This window comes from Phyllostomus discolor, chromosome 11 (genome assembly GCF_004126475.2).
Source record: "Phyllostomus discolor isolate MPI-MPIP mPhyDis1 chromosome 11, mPhyDis1.pri.v3, whole genome shotgun sequence".
Taxonomy (NCBI): domain Eukaryota; kingdom Metazoa; phylum Chordata; class Mammalia; order Chiroptera; family Phyllostomidae; genus Phyllostomus; species Phyllostomus discolor.
Window position 1 is genome coordinate 22,833,270 of NC_040913.2, and position 16,047 is coordinate 22,849,316.

Sequence of the window (16,047 nt, forward strand, 5' to 3'; positions counted from 1 at the left end):
TTTAAAGCATACAAGTTCAGTAGTGTATATTCACATTGTTGTGCAACAGATAGCCAGAACTTTTTCGCTTTGCAAAACTGAAACTCCAGACCCATTGGACAACAATTCCCTATCCCATCTTCCTCCCACCTCCTGGCAGCTACCATTCTACTTTCTGTCCATAAATTTGGTATTTCAACATGAAATCATTCTGTACTGTGTATCATAAAAGTGAAATCATACAGTCTTTTGTGACAGGCTTATTTCTAACAAAAAATTTGAAAATACTTTGTGTAACATTTAAAACATGTTTAATATGTGCTGAGGGCTTTTGGAATAGAATGCCATATATCTTTGAGTCTAGGATGCATATTCTCTCCTCCTAACACTTTTTAACATTTTGAAGGCAACTTAGCATTGTGTAATAGTTTAATTGACAAGAGTTTCATTTCTTGCACAGAAAATAATGGTACATTTTATAATTGATGAGAACTTATTTTCAGTGATGGTAAGGTAGGTGATTTCAGTAAGGGAAAATGATTACCTAGAAAACACTCATTTAGGGATGCCCTTACTGTTCCCAGACTGTAAATATTTTAATTTAACTAAAGAACAGAAAAGCTATTTGGTATCATTAATCAGTACATTTGAATCATTACACTGAATGATTATGCTTCATTTATTTGTGTCAGAATGTTTTCCACACAATAATAGAGAATAAAAGTGCATCATTAATTACACTTGAGCAGCTCATACATGTGTGGGTGTGTATATTTCCATATTATCACACAGTGAGGGAAATTTAATATAAGAATCCTTACAAAAGAATTGAAGATTTAATTAAATAATGATATTAAATTCATAACCATTTATAATTGTGCTTACAGCAGTTTTAAATAATACTTGAAAAGTTTGGAGAAACATTTCCACATTCCTGTGTCTTCTCTTTATAAATGCAAATAATTTTTAATAATAGGGTTTTTGTCTTTGGGACATAATAGTAACATACTTTGGAGAAAAGTATGACTATTTTTTGAAACGTGATCTACTCATTTGCAGAGCTTCGCTGTGATAGGATTTCTGAAAAAGATCTAGTTACTTTAAATAAAGTTACAGTTCTGGTCATGGCATGCTGGATTTTCCATGTATGCAAACTTTACTGTATGCAAACTTTACTGTAACTGTGGACCCTTCCTGATACGAACCACTCTCAGATTGCTTTTCTCGTTAGCAGAACTCGTGCCCCTCAGGAATGTTTTTTTTTTAGCTCTTTCCCTTTTCATTAGCGAGTTGGACTCTTGTCAGAAGACCACGGAACAAATTGACAAACAAAACCCACTTGCAGTGTATAATTGCAACAGTATAAAAACACACTGTGTCTGACTACGTCCAAAAGGCAGAAGTTAGCCAGCCACCAGTTGCTGTTTCCTCAATTTACCTCTTTAAAAAAAAAAAAGTAATTAATTAATTTATTTTTAGAGAGAGGGGGAGGGAGGGAGAAAGAAAGGGAGAGAAACGTCAATGTGTGGTTGTCTATTGCGCGCTCTCAACTGGGAGTGACCTGGCCCGCAATCCAGGCTTGTGCCCTGACTGGGAATCGAACCGGCGACTCTTTGGTTCTCAGGCCGGTGCTCAGTCCACCAAGCCACACCAGCCAGGGCTCACCTGTACTTTTATTCAGAATAAAGTAGAGGACTTAATTTGCACTTCAGTAACTTCTTAAAAAAGAATATGTCTTATTTTTGTAGATGAGAAAATGCAGAGACAAGAAAAATTGCAGCAGTTTAAGGGATGCTGCAGGGAAAAGTGGGTGGAGAACAAAATGCTGGAGATTCCTGGAGAACGTCATAGTCTCTCTCTGAACTCTGTCCTCTCCCTTTTGTAAAAAAGCCAAAATAGTTTCAACCCTATATTTTTTTCAAGCACCAAACCATTTTCAAATGATTTTTAAAACTTTGCTTCGGCTGATTCTTAGAGTGAACTTCTGATTTATAGTTTTCATTGCAATTTTGAGTAATTTGTCACATGTAGGATTGGGGAATTCTGATTACTAGGCCCATTTTATTTTAACTGCATCACAGTTGGTGATTCACTAATAATCACATTTCGTCCCCTGCTTCCCAATTATGATATCATTCATTTCAGTATTTTAACATTAATTTTTACAGTTTTGAATTTTTGCTCCAGGCTGTAATCCTTAAAAGCTGTTGAAACCAAATTCTTTCATATGGAAAGCACCCTTGATTTTAGGAGGATGAGAAAAAAGAAAATGAGATTTAAGGTTAAAAATGATCGGTATTAGTACTTTGTGAACTACAATAGTCCATGTACAGTTATGAAGTCATTTTTAATATAGTTTAAAAATCTACTTTAAAAATTATATAGAACAATTTTATTGAGATGTAATTCACATACCATGTAATTCAGCTATTTAAAGTATGCAATTCTGTGGTTTTTAGTACATTCACAGAGCTGTGTAGTGATTACCACAATTCATAAGAAAACCTACTTTTAAAAGTAGAGGTATTCAAGGACATCAGGGTTGTTCTCAGTTTTGGATGTTACGAATAGAGCTGCTTAAAAAAAAAACATATGTGAGTATAACAAAATAGCTAATCTTCAAATTAATGTCAGATTCGTGTGTTTGAAAACCTCTAATTATACCGTAATTATTTCTCAGCTATTTAGAGACATTTTGTGCGAGTGTGCTGATCTGGAAAACTTCACTAAATGTAAAATCCTTTTTTGTTTTGTTTGTGTGAGTGTCTTAGTGTTTCTCTATTCTTGTTTTTAAGAGTTTTTGTTCAGGAAAGTGAAGTGGGTGATGTTTGCTTAAACAGATTAGTGTCCTCTGTTATTGCGAGGGCCATAAACACACATGAGGTTATTAAACAGAGGTTAGAGTTCTGTTTTCGTTTATCAAGTTCACATGGATAGAAAACGTATTGTTTATTGAGCAGTGGTCCTCAGGATTTGATGCAGATTAGAATCACATGAGTATTTAAACACATTAGTGCCTTTTCCTACTCTTCAGAGATTGTAATTTAATTGGTAATTTAATCGGCCACGGGGCCCGGGTGCCAGTAGCTAGCAAATACCTGCTCTGGAAAGGTTCCTTCCTTTTTTTTTCCTCTGCTTTTTTTTCTTTCCTTCCTTTTACATTTATTAAGTGCCCACTGTCTCTTCCAGTACTGCTTTATACCCTGTGGATATAAATAAACTTTGGAGTTCTTACATTTGAGTTGGCAAGAGATGCATAATAAATATTTGTTGAATTGAATAAAATCACAGCTGAGCCCTTTTGGCGCACTGCTGTGCTGTGCCTCAGATCCTTTGTAGAAATGATGCCTTTTTGATATCCAGGAACATTCCAGGCATTGTCTGTCACTTCCCCATTGTCTGTTCACTTCCTTTTTTATATTGAGGGACACCCCCCTCTAGCCAGGCTCACCCCATCAGGATGACGTTGGTTAGTGCGGTCACTTAGGCCTCACTTCTGCAGGTATCACAAACGCACCTGGGAGTTTTGGGTAAGCTGGTGATGAGTCAGACACCCTGATGTGTGGCTCAGAGAAGGCTGTGTGAGGATTTGCACAGTCCGACCTGAAGGTCTCTGGGCCCAGCCTTCTACTCAGCCTCACAGCACATTTTCTTTTCTGGGAGCAGAGAAGGAGGAGGCATGGGGTGGTGCTGTACTCCTTTATAAATTCTCCCTGGGTTGATCATTTCTCCTGAGCCTCCCCAGGAGTTGCTTGGATGTTTCAGAATTGACTTTACTTACCAAAGGACAGAAAAAAGAGAGCTTAGAAGTAGTTGCAAAATGTTCATGTGTGTCCTGTGCATGTGCACACGCACACATGTAAGAGTGTGAAAACAGTAGCAAAAGAAGTAGTGTTTTGTTTTAGTGTTTAGTCAGTGGTTTTTTTTTACTTGCTTATTTTTTGATTTTCCAGCCCCTCAGTATGAAGAAAAGACCTTCTGAATAAGAGTAAACAAGTATGTGTTGCTGGATTTTGTATTTTGCTGTGGTGCTTCTAATGAAAATATAAAATGGAGGCAGGCCGGCTCCAAGGTTTAATAAGGTGTTCCTTCTGGTTGAGTTTCTGATGCCACTATTGGCATTGTTAGATTTATGTATGCAATAATGAATAATGTTAATTAGAATTTATGTATGCAGTAGTGAATAACATTAACCAGTCAATGCATGTTTTTAGGAAAAATATTTTAAGAAATACATTGTGCTTTTACTTTGTAAATGAAGTAATTAAAGTTCAGCCATTGAAGTTTATTCATCCACACTCAATTTTTGGACTTTTTTGGGGGGGACCATTTTGTTTGGCAAATAATTTATTCTTTGGACATGTGTGTATTGGTGTGTGTCTTTTAAAGGATTTTGTTTGGAAACTCTTAAGTATACCAAAGGAGCTTCAGTGTGGCCCCCGTTAGAAGAAAGCTTCCTAATTTCAGTGTCATTAAGTAAGCAGCTGGTGCAGCTGAATTCAAAGGAGCAAGCGGAGTTATTGACTGTTTTCTCTAAAAACAGCCCGAACAAAGCATTTCCTTAAGCAGTGTCGCGCAGGATTTGGAACTTCCTATGGCTCCAAGAAGTCTTAGAAAGGTTTGTGGACGTGCAAAGGTCAACATTACTGCATGTGACTCCTCTCCTCTACCTCCCATCCATGGTAATTGACTTCGTTTAACAATCTTGTATTTTAAAATAATAAAATCACATTATCAGAATCTCTAAGCAAAAAAAAAATACAAACAAACAAAAAAAACCCCAGAAAGAACCAATGAAGTACATGCTCCTATCAGCTACTTCTAGGTAATCGTTTGTAATGTCAGAGCAGTGAGACAACACAGATGCTGGTTCATTTGAGAAAAAGGAAGTTTCAAAAATTGTAACTTGCATTATAATGATTATCTGTTATTTGTACATGCTGTTTCATTTCTTATAGGTAATTAAGGGGAGCAATCTTTTATATAAATTTGTGTGACTTGTCTAAAGATCTTGGGAATGTTAGAGATCAGGAGTTGTCCAGAATTTATGTATTTCTTCGTAATAATCGTGCTTTCATTAGTTTTTGTCATAATTGTGCTTCAGTTTTTCTTAAATTTTCATTGGGATGTAATTGACATATAAAATTATATTAGTTTCAGGTGTACCTGATAAACCACATATTTGTATATAATTATTGTGAAATGATCATCACAAAAAGCACAGATAACATTCATTACCACACATAATGATAATTTTTTTGTGTGATGAGAACTTTTAAAACTTACTCAGAACAACTTTCAAATATACAGCACGGTTTTATTAACTATAATCGTCATGCTGCACATTACATTGCCAGAACCTAATTAATTCACAACTAGGAGTTTGTACCTTTGACCACCTTCATTCACTTTTCTAATCCCCACTCCCTGCCTAGTTTTTCTTTTTAGTGAGCATCTGCTAGTGCCAGGTACTCTGTTGAGTGCTGACAGGTACAAAAAAAAACCCCAAAAACCATGATTACCTGCAGAGTTAAGTACTAACACAGATGGAATGTGATCCGATGGAAAGATAAGTGAGGAAACTTGAGGGTCCATTAGGAGATTTGAACACTGTCCCTGCATTCTGTAGGCTAAGTTTCTGTGGTAGATTGTCCAGTTATTCCAAGGGGAAGGAAAATGTAGGAGTTACTGGTTTATTAGATTACATTGTTAGCCAGCTTCTGTTAATGCATGAAGAATTTCTCATTTTTTCCATTGTTATTAGTTTGTAATAAAAATCACCATACAGGGTCAGATGCATGGCCTTTGCAGGGAGAGGCTTGTCTCCGGGAGTGCCGTGATGTGGTTATCTCTCTGACGTAGTCCATGAACCCCTTAATTTCTGTCAATGACTCGTTTCTGTTGAAACCATTCTAGTTTGCCATCCACTAACTTTTACAAATTCTATAGAACTTTAAAATATTTAATCTCACAGATTGAGGAATTATTTTTATGTAGGTGTATCAGCTGCCATATGAAATAGTGATTTTTCCTTTTCTTTATTTTGTTTATATTTCTCTCAGGCTTTCATGAGCCATTCCTGAGTGTACTGCTGCCAGAATCAGGTGGATAAATTGTGTTATAAAATCCATGGCAACTATAGTTCTATAGATTATTTGGCTTATGTTTCTAGACCAGTACACTGTATTATTTTTATACAGCCATTCTCCATTCTCATGATCATTAAAATGTAAGTAGGTATCATCTTTAACATGCATTATTTATTAAGGTCTGGTTGGTTAATACTGTGAAGAGCATCATTACTCTACAGAGGTGATGTATGTTTTATTTCAGTTCTATTTTGGGTAATGTTTTTATTTTTATGTATGTTAAGAGTGTATCAGAGAGTTACTCTGTATGAGTTGTTCATAGTGACCTTTGGACCCATTTCCTAATTTTCCTACTAACTTGTCACCCATGATTCTATAAACATACAAACTGATACCTTTTTTTATCATGAAATGAATTCTTTTACTGATCCACAAGGGTGTTAGACCCGCTCCCAGAGTCTCAGGAGGTACCTGCATTGCCCACAAGGGGAGTTTTGGGACTTCATTGCTATTGCCATTAGTTCCTCCTGAACAACGCCATTCTCACTCACTCACTCTCACAGATTTGCGTCTGTGCCACCCAGAAACATGGGCCTGTCAAGTCAAGAACTTCCTCAAGTTCTCACGTGACCAATTTGTGGACCTATCACTGCCTGGTTCCATCTCCATCCTTCCCTTTCTCTCTGGGGCAGGAGGGTTCCTCTGAATTGGGCCTCTCCTGACCCCGGTCCTCTGAGCCCCTGGTTCCCTGCTGGTTTGACTGAGGTTTGGCCCTCACTGTGTCTCCCATGCCTGTGTCCACCTCCACCAACTCCTCCTCAGTTTATGAAAATCTTGAAAGCTGTATTATCATTTAAAAAAAAACTTCTTCCTTTACTTTGTTCCGTTCTCTAGGAAATACCCGTACTTTTTCTTTCCCTTCAGTTGAAGGAGAGCTGCTTAAAAGAGCTCATTTCCCCTTCTTCACCTTTCAGCCTGCACGCCAACTCAGGCACCTGAGTTTGTGCCCTTGCCACCACGCTCAGAGTTCTTGCGCTAAGTGGTCTTTTAAAAGCTCAACTGGTGGTTTCATAAGTGATCTTATTTGACCTTGCTTTTGAATTTCAAATTACAGAAGCATTGCTTTCTTCTTTAGTTTCCTTCTCTGGGCTCCTACATCATTTTCATTCCTTTTTGTTACTTTTTCGTCTCCTGTATGGGGTTCTTTTTTTGTTCTTGCTCCTAAAGTTGGTGTCTAGAAGAGTTTCACCTTTCTCCCTCTTTTCCATATTTGTTCTTCTTAGTGTGCCCATTTATTCTGCATCTTCAAATGGTGCCTGTGTGGTCATGTCTCCTAAATAGACATTGTCATCCTTTTTTGTTTCTACATCTAGATAGCCCACATTCCATTAAATATCTTCTTCAGGATTTATAATAGCATTTCAAACTCAACATATCCACAACTATGTTATTTATCTGTTCCTTTAAAATGCCTTTATTCCCTTATTTCGTAGTGAATCTTTGCCCATCAGGTACTAAGTCCCTAAACCTGGGAATCATCCTTCACTCATTGTTGTGCCTCATCCCTTATATCTGTCATCAGTCGCCAGGTCGGATTTATTTTGCCTACTCTGCATTGTTCTTCTATTATTTAATTATATTTGGTGGGCCACTTTCATAATCTCATAACTGGTCTCTTTACTTCCTGTATTACCTCCATTCATTCTCTAAACTGTTTGGAAAGATAACAAGTTGAAATATTGGCATGATTGAGTCATTCTTTTGTTTAAAATAGAATTATTCCTTTTAATTTATGGTCAAAAAGTCAACTCTGCCCCTTGTGGTGCGGCTCCCGCCCCACCCCACCACTTCAACTTCTCCACAACTTGGGAAGTTTTGGTATCTGCTGCCTGTGGCACTTCTTGGTTCTGACCTACTTGTGCACCTGTGCTCTGTCAAGGTCACCTGAACTCACACGTCAGGCCTCGTGTAAACCTCCCTGACACTGTCAGCTCACCCTGCTGCTCTCCAGATCAAGTTCATTATTTCCTTTTTGACTTTTAATATTTACTTTTAATGCTTAGTATAATGGATAGCTATTATTCGGTAGCATATCCATCTATCCCCTTAAATTTTGACTTCTTGGAGGTCTAAAACCGTTTTCTGTGTATTCACAGTCTCTATTATAGTACCTGGCACATAGTAGGCATGATGTTAAATAGAGGGGAACCTTCTTGACAAAAGAAATAACAGTCAATAGTTGGTCAGTTAATAAGAAAGTTATTGCCCTGGTGAGTGTGGTTTAGTGGATTGAGCACCAGCCTGAACCAAAAGGTTGCCAGTTCGACTCCCAGTCAGGGCACATGCCTGGATTGTGGGCCAGGTCCCCAGGCCAGGGGTGGGGGGTGGTGTGAGAGGCAACTGATCGATGTATCTCACACATTAATGTTTCTCTCCCTCTCTTTCTTTCTCCCTTCCCCTTTCTCTAAAAGTAAATAAGTAAAATCTTCTAAAAATATTTCTTTAAAAAGTTATTAAAGTAGAGGAATATAAAATAATGTCTACCTACTTCAAATATTTTATTCAAACATAAAACTTTTACATGTACAATTTCTGGCAACCCTTTGAGGCAAAGTCCAGACTTTTCCTTCATTGTGGATCTACGGATGGGGTTCATTGTTATCTTTCTCACCAAGATCATATCCATAGTGGGTTGTCTGTTATTTCCAATTTGATTTTTTTAATTGGAGTAAAAACTTAGAAACACTTTTGAAGACATTTATGTTTTATTTTCCCTATTACTGTACGTTTATGATGCCCATACTGTATTCAGTGGCAGTTTTAAAAAAAATGACTATTTTATTATGGGATCATCTTTGAAAAAGTTCAAAGTATTCAGTTACTTTTTCACAGCAACCGTTATTGTGCTTATCTTTTATCCCTATTTTTTAAAGCAATACATTATTTAATAAAGTCATATTATTATAATACAATGTCACCACCTGAACAGGTTTAGGATCAAAACTATTGCTAGATACAAGCACGGCCCAGCGGACGGCAGCGGTGCAACTCAGCCCTGCACGGGAAGGAGCCAACTTGTTGGGAACCTCCGGGTGCATCCGTCAGTGTGATTTACAAAGGGAGTGGGGATCATCGGTTCCTCTGGACAGCTGGTTAAGTGGAAGTTGGTTAAAAGCTTTCCACCACATTCCTCAGATTGATGCTAAAAGGATGGTTATCTCTATTACTTGGCATTTTGGTAACTAAAAGTGTTTAATACAAACTTGTCTGCTTCCCTGCACATTCCGTTCTCCACAACATTTATAAAGATGTTAAATAAGACCACTTTGAGCACCTGTCCCCTGAAGTGCCTATGCTTATACGTCTCATTCTCCATCATTTGTCTACTGCTTTAACCATGGAAACATGTAGTTTCGACACTGGCCTTTGGTTTGTGCAAGCCTGTTCATTGCTGTCAGGTAGAGTGAGTGTTCAACCATATTCTACCATTAATTCCTGTTTGTTTCCTCCCTCAGTATGTTGCTTTATTCAATATTGGAAAAGCCTTCATTTTGAAAATTCTGTGGTTGGACATCCTGTTAGCAACTGTATCCTTCTGTATAGTGCCTGGTCGTAGTTAGAATTTTACATTTGAGCCACCAATTTGCAGATTCCACCTGAGTTTCATACTGTGGGATAATGCTAGTCAGGTTTTTGTTATGACTAGTTTAATAATTAGGTTTAGACACTCCCTTAAATTAATCACTGTTTGATTTAGTGCCTGCAACCTGTTTCAAAAGATAAGGTGGGATTTGCAATATTCTTAATGCTTTCCCTAGCAAATACCAAGGAAACAGTTATTCGGTTTCTTTCTCTCTCTTTTTCTCCCTCTCTCCCCATATCCCTGTCCCTGATCTCTCTCATCCTAAGTACCTGCTTTGCCAAAAAATCTTACTTTATGTCCAGAGGACTTTATCTTTTTAAGCACTATTTTTATTAGCTTTGGAACACTTTGCAAGGTTACTCTCAAATTCTTTTTTGGCAGGCCTAATTACTAGTTTGTACTTGACCTGCTAATCTTTGAGCATTTTCCTGTATTCCTTGATAGGACTGTCATCCCAGTTTTTGAAAAGCATTGAGCTATTTATTTTTCCTCCTACCCTGTCCTCTAAGCCTCTAGCCAGGGACTGATCATTTTGATCCTTGGCAGATGTTTATCTTAGGCAATGGGTAAGGTCTCTATAATGATCTTCAAAGGACCTATGGTTTATTTTCTTAAAGTTGCATGTTTCCTTTTCAGGAATAAAGCCCCATTTTTGAGTTGACTAGTGACCTGTAAGAGTCATCTTCTAGTGCTGGATTGATAGTGTGCTCTGGTTTGGCAAGACTGTCCCAGTGAGCAGCTGTCTTTGATTTTTCTTTTTAAGCTATATTTTATTGATTATGCTATTACCATTGTCCCATTTTCTCCCTTTTTACCCTCCCCTACCCAATATGCCAGAACACCATTGTTCATGTCTGTGGGTCATGCATGTAAGTTCTTTGGCTACTCCATTTCCTGTACTGTACTTTATATCCGTATGGCTATTCTGTAACTACCTGTTTGTGTTTCTTAATCCCCTCACCTCTTCACCCATTCCCCAATGCCCCCTTCCATCTGAAAACCATCAAAACACTTTCCATATCCATAATTCTGTCTCTGTTCTTTTTGTTTGCTTAGTCTGTGTTTTTTAGATTCAATTGTTGATAGATATATATTTATTACCGTTTTATTGTGCCTAGTTTTGATCTTCTTCTTTTTCTTAAATAAGTCCCTTTAACATTTCATATAATAAGGGTTTGGTGATGATGAACTCCTTTAATTTTTTCTTGTCTGGAAAGTTCTTTATCTGCCCTTCAATTCTAAATGAGTGCTTTTTTGGGTAGAGCAGTCTCTGCTGTAGGTTCTAACTTTTCATGACTTTGAGTGTTTCTTACCAGTCCTTTCTAGCCTGCAGAGTTTCTTTTGAGAAATCAGCTGACAATTGTACAGGAACGCTCCTGTAAGTAACTAACTTCTTTCCTTTTGCTCCTTTTAAGATTCTCCTTATTTAATCTTTGGCATTTTAACTATGATGTGTCTTGGAATGGGCTTCTTTCTGTCCATCTTGTTTGGGACACTGTGCTTCCTGAATTTGCATGTCTATTTCCTTCACCAAATTAGCAAAGTATTCTTTTTTTATTTTTTCAAATAGATTTCCAGTTTCTTGCTCTTTCTGTTTTTCCTTCTGGCACCCCTGTGATGTACATGTGGGACACTTGAAGTTGTCCCAGGGGGTGCTTACACTGTCCTCGTTTGTTTTGAATTTCTTTTTCTTAGTAGTTCTGCTTGGTTGTTTTTTTCTTCCTTATGTTTCAAATCATTGATTTGATTTTAAGCTTCATCCACTCTACTGTTGTTTTCCTGTAAATTGTTCTTTATTTCAATTAGTGTATCCTTCATTTCTGACTGGATCTTTTTATGCTGCTGAGGTCCTCACTAAGTCCCTTGAGCATCCTTTTAACAAGTGTTTTGAACTCTGCATCTGATAGATTGCTTATCTCCAATTTGTTTAGCTCTTTTTCTGGATTTTTAGCCTGGTCTTTCATTTGGGCCATGTTTCTTTATCTCCTCATTTTGGCAGCCTCCTTGTAATTTTTAACGTTAGGTGAAAGACCTCTCTGTGACACCAAGAGGCATACACTCATATTGTATTGCCATTATTATTGGTGTTTTCTTTTCACTCTTTTCATGAAAACTATGAGGCTATTATTTAAAAGATCTTAAAAGCAGTGGCTCATAGTTTGACAATATAGGCTCTTTCAGTACAATGTATATATGAGTTGGTAATGGCTTTATTTCATAGTAAAGGGAAATTATTTATGGAAAAAGAAAAGCACACTAGATTATTAGAACAAGTAGCTTAGGAAAGCAAGTGTTCAGAATATTCACAACGTGCTGCAGTAGACGTTTTGAGAATAACGTAGTGCCGTCTGAGACACGTACATGCAGGCACCTGCATTTCCTCTTCATAGTCTCATCTTCTCAGTATTGCCTTTACTCCCACAGCCATACTAGACCGTGGGTACGGATGCACCATATCATGCACCGCAACTCACCCACCTACATCCTGTAGGACTTCCAGCACCCTAGAATGTCTCCCCTCGTCCTTGGACAGCTTCTGCGTGCTGCTGAGTCACTCCATCAGCTTGTTAATATGAAGAGCCTTTTCTATTTTAGTCCCTTGCTTGCTTATTCCTCATCTTGATAAAACCCCACGAGGGCCTCCTCATTGCTAATTCTCACTCCTAATTTAGAAGTTACATCTAGTAAAAAACTTGGGGAAGAACTTTAATTTTGTACAGCGTGACCGACCATTCAGAGCTTTCCATATTGTTAGCCCTTAAGCAGAAGGGAGGATGGCCATACCCTGTGGCTGGGGGATGAAGCTGTGTTGCTCATGTACTCCCTCCGCATCACTCCTGCACTCCTTTGAGGCCAGACAGGACTTACTCCCCATCCCTGGTTGCTGTGCGAGTTCACTGCCTAAACTCATATTATGGGAAACAGTATAACACACGCCATTCTAATACCCTCATTCTTAAGCTGAGAAACAAGTCTTCATGCAAATGGATACCTACGGGCTCACCAAATTTCCAGGCCATGGGATATACCTACACATATCTCATTTCCTTTAAAGTCCTTAGGGACTCTATAGATGTAAATGAGGGTCCAGATAAGTTACTACATAATATAAATAATTTTAAGATAGTTACATGAGTGGCTATTTCACAGTTGGATTTCTCACTTTGAAAAAACATATTTTGAATACAAACAACATTTACTATTATAACTTTTTAGTGTATGTATATATGCTGATATGTAAGTAGGAGCATATAAATCAGATACACAGTAGTATAAAGTATGTGCATATGAAGCAAAGTAATAAGATACATGAGTAAGTGGTGTGTATGAATGAAACAGTAGTATGACGCATGTGTGCAGGTGTGTACGTATACATAAAAGAGTGAAAGAAAATAGTATATGCTTACGAATTAGGGTAATATAGTGCACAGCATATATGTGTAAATGTGTGTATGTGTGTGCACGAGTCCAACACAGTTTTTAGTGTAATGTGTTTGTGTGTATGTGTGAATTGGCACAGAGTGCTATAATGTATATGTGTAGGTGAGAATCAGAGGCAGGTAGTATGATGTATTTGTGTGCATGTGTATGTTTGTGTATGATTCAAACACATAGTAGTGTAATGTATATGTTTTTGTGTTTGTGTGTATGTGAATCAGACTCAGGCTAGTGTAACTGGAGGAACACAGGATAAATAAACTTACGTTGATTTTGAAACGATAATGCCGACATGACTTTGCATGATCACAGAACCTTTCTAACACCATTAGTAGAATGTAAGATTTTTACTAGATCTAACTCAGGCCCTTTAGGGTTCTGACTTTGATGGTTATTGCAGTCATTACCACAAACTACTTAGTTTATTCCATCACTATGTGAATTATTACACTTGTAATGGCATTTATAACTGACCTCTCAGCATTTAGAATCCCCATTGTGTCATTGTTTATTATCCTCTGCAGGGGAGAGACATGATTCTAATTTCTTGGTGATTTTTTGTGAACTATGCCCAAACCAGGCCTGATTATAATGATTAAGGGACTCCTCATACCTCCGAATATACTATTAAGACCAAATTTTCTCAGTCGTTGGATTAACACAAAGAAAGCATCGCAGCAATCTATGTCTCATCTTATTAAAGCTATGTGGCCACACAACACCTAAGTAAAAATGATTGGTGGAATCCTCAAAGTATTCACCATTGTGGGCAGTATGAAGATAGTACTTGTCACATGCTAGATACTCAGCAAATAATTCTGGACTAAAGAAATCGCATGATAAAATGCAGTTTTAAAATTTACTGCCGTGCATTTTGCCCACGGACTCTCTGGAGGTTTCTTCGCCATGGGTGGGGAGAGGTGGTTCCCCACCATCGTGGTGGCAGAGCGGCCGTGCTGTTTAGATGCTGCTGTAACTGTGACAGACGGTGAGAGGAACCGAGGGGCGGTGGGAGGAGGACGTTAGTGCTTTTCTCCCTTTTGGGAACAGTGATTGTGCCCCTTTTAGAAGAGCCATCTTAAACCAGTGAACCAAATTATTTCATTAGCTCTATGTCTAGAGAATCATATGGGAGCTTTTTCTCTGGGCATAAATCTTCTGTCCATAGGGCACTGAAGCAGTTAATCTCAATGCTCTCTTTTGGAATCAAAGTGCAGTGTAGACATAGCACTGAGTTATGATACTGGAACATCACAAGGTCCTCCTTTTCTCATAGAATATTCTCTTGACTAGCATGTGGTAACTGTAAAAGGAAGTGAAAAACTCTATAGGGGAGAATTACAAACATTAAAAAAAACTTTTTGGTAATATGGAATCGATAACGCCATTTTTATTGCATGAAAGCCTTACACTTAAAATTTTTTTTTTCAAAATCCATTTGAGCATTCACCACTGAAGCTCGCTGTGTAGGCAAAACATGCCTTTAAAGGCCCTTTGTCATTTTAGGCTGATTAGGTGTAGTGGTAGTAATTAAGGTCCTTTGATACCTTGTTACTCATGGAAAATGAATTAAAATGAGAAATACGACTTTAACAATTTGATGATCAGTTGTCAGAGTTATTCAGGAAGATATTTGACTCTGAAATGAATGAAGTAAGAACATGTTGTAGAAGGTTGGTTTGCCCAGCAGTTTTGATGTCCATGAAGTTTAAGGCTCAGGATGCTCGGTGTGGCTAATCAGGTTAGCCCTTTTGGCCCAGGGCCCTCTTACAGTGTTTTGACATTTTTGCATTAGGTTTTGCTGAATCTTACTTCAGAAAGGAGACTTCTTCCAGAGTCAAAATGAAACTAAATATTCGTATTAGAATCATAGGCGATTGTGGTGGGGAAAGGAAAAACAAAAGAGTCTCCCCCACAGGAGCAGACTGCCTGAGAGTTCTGCCAACTGGCCTGTTTGTGAGCACCAGTGAAGTCATCCGGCCGGAGCTATTTTAATTCCCTGACTCTGTGCTCCAAGGCAGCTGGAGGTGCTGCGCGGAGGGAGCTCCAGGAGAGGTTTTCAGGAGCAGAAAATTTCCCTGCTGACTGACAGCATCCCCGAGTCAAACCGGCTGGGGCTCTGACAACGCCAGGAAGTGGGAGGGTTTGTGTAACGGGCCAGACAGGAGGATGGGGAAGAGGAGCTCTGTCCTTCACAGGTTATCCGAAGCGATGTCTCGGTGTTATGATGCCGAGACTAGCAGAGGGAATAGGTTGCCGTGAGTAGGGAAAATGGTGATGGTGGAAAGCCAGAGATGAGCTCTTTTGTTTCTGTAGCAAGGCAGATCAGTTTTTTTTTTTTCTTTTACTCAAAAAAAAGTCAGAAATGCGAAGGCCGCCCTTTTGCTGACAGTCTTGTAGGGGATTCTGAGCAAAATAAAGGAAGTGGGACATACAGCCTGTGTAATTATCAGCGTATTGACAACAAGTTGAAAGTCATATTGAACAGTCAGTTGTCTAGAGCAGCCCCAGTGTGGAAGAAAATACTGTTAAATAGAAATTCTTAAACTTAAAAAAAAATCTGTCACTTGTGAACATTTTTTTTATAACCTGAAATTAATTTTAGTTCCCGGATTATGAACTCCGCCTTGTGTGCTCTGTCATTAAAGATCCTTCAGAAAAGCACAAATGACTATGTGATCAGAGTATCACCTACCGGATGCTGTTTTGACCACTTCCGAAACGATCTAAAAGTGTACACAGAGCTTCACCCCTTCAGAGACTTAGAAAAAAAGTCTACATATACCAACAAAAGGGTGATAAATTTAGAGGTGAGATACTAAGTTTTGAGGATGAAAACTTCTCTTTTTCAGCTTCACTGATGGCAATATTTTAAATTCAAAAGCAAGATGTATTCTC

The 16,047-nt window shown here is 38.1% G+C and overlaps 1 protein-coding gene across 3 annotated transcripts in view; it reads left to right on the forward strand.

The window, feature by feature from the left end:
* Positions 1-16,047, forward strand: part of KLF12 (Kruppel like factor 12) — a 424,035-nt gene that overhangs the window by 55,928 nt on the left and 352,060 nt on the right. The window lies entirely within an intron of this gene.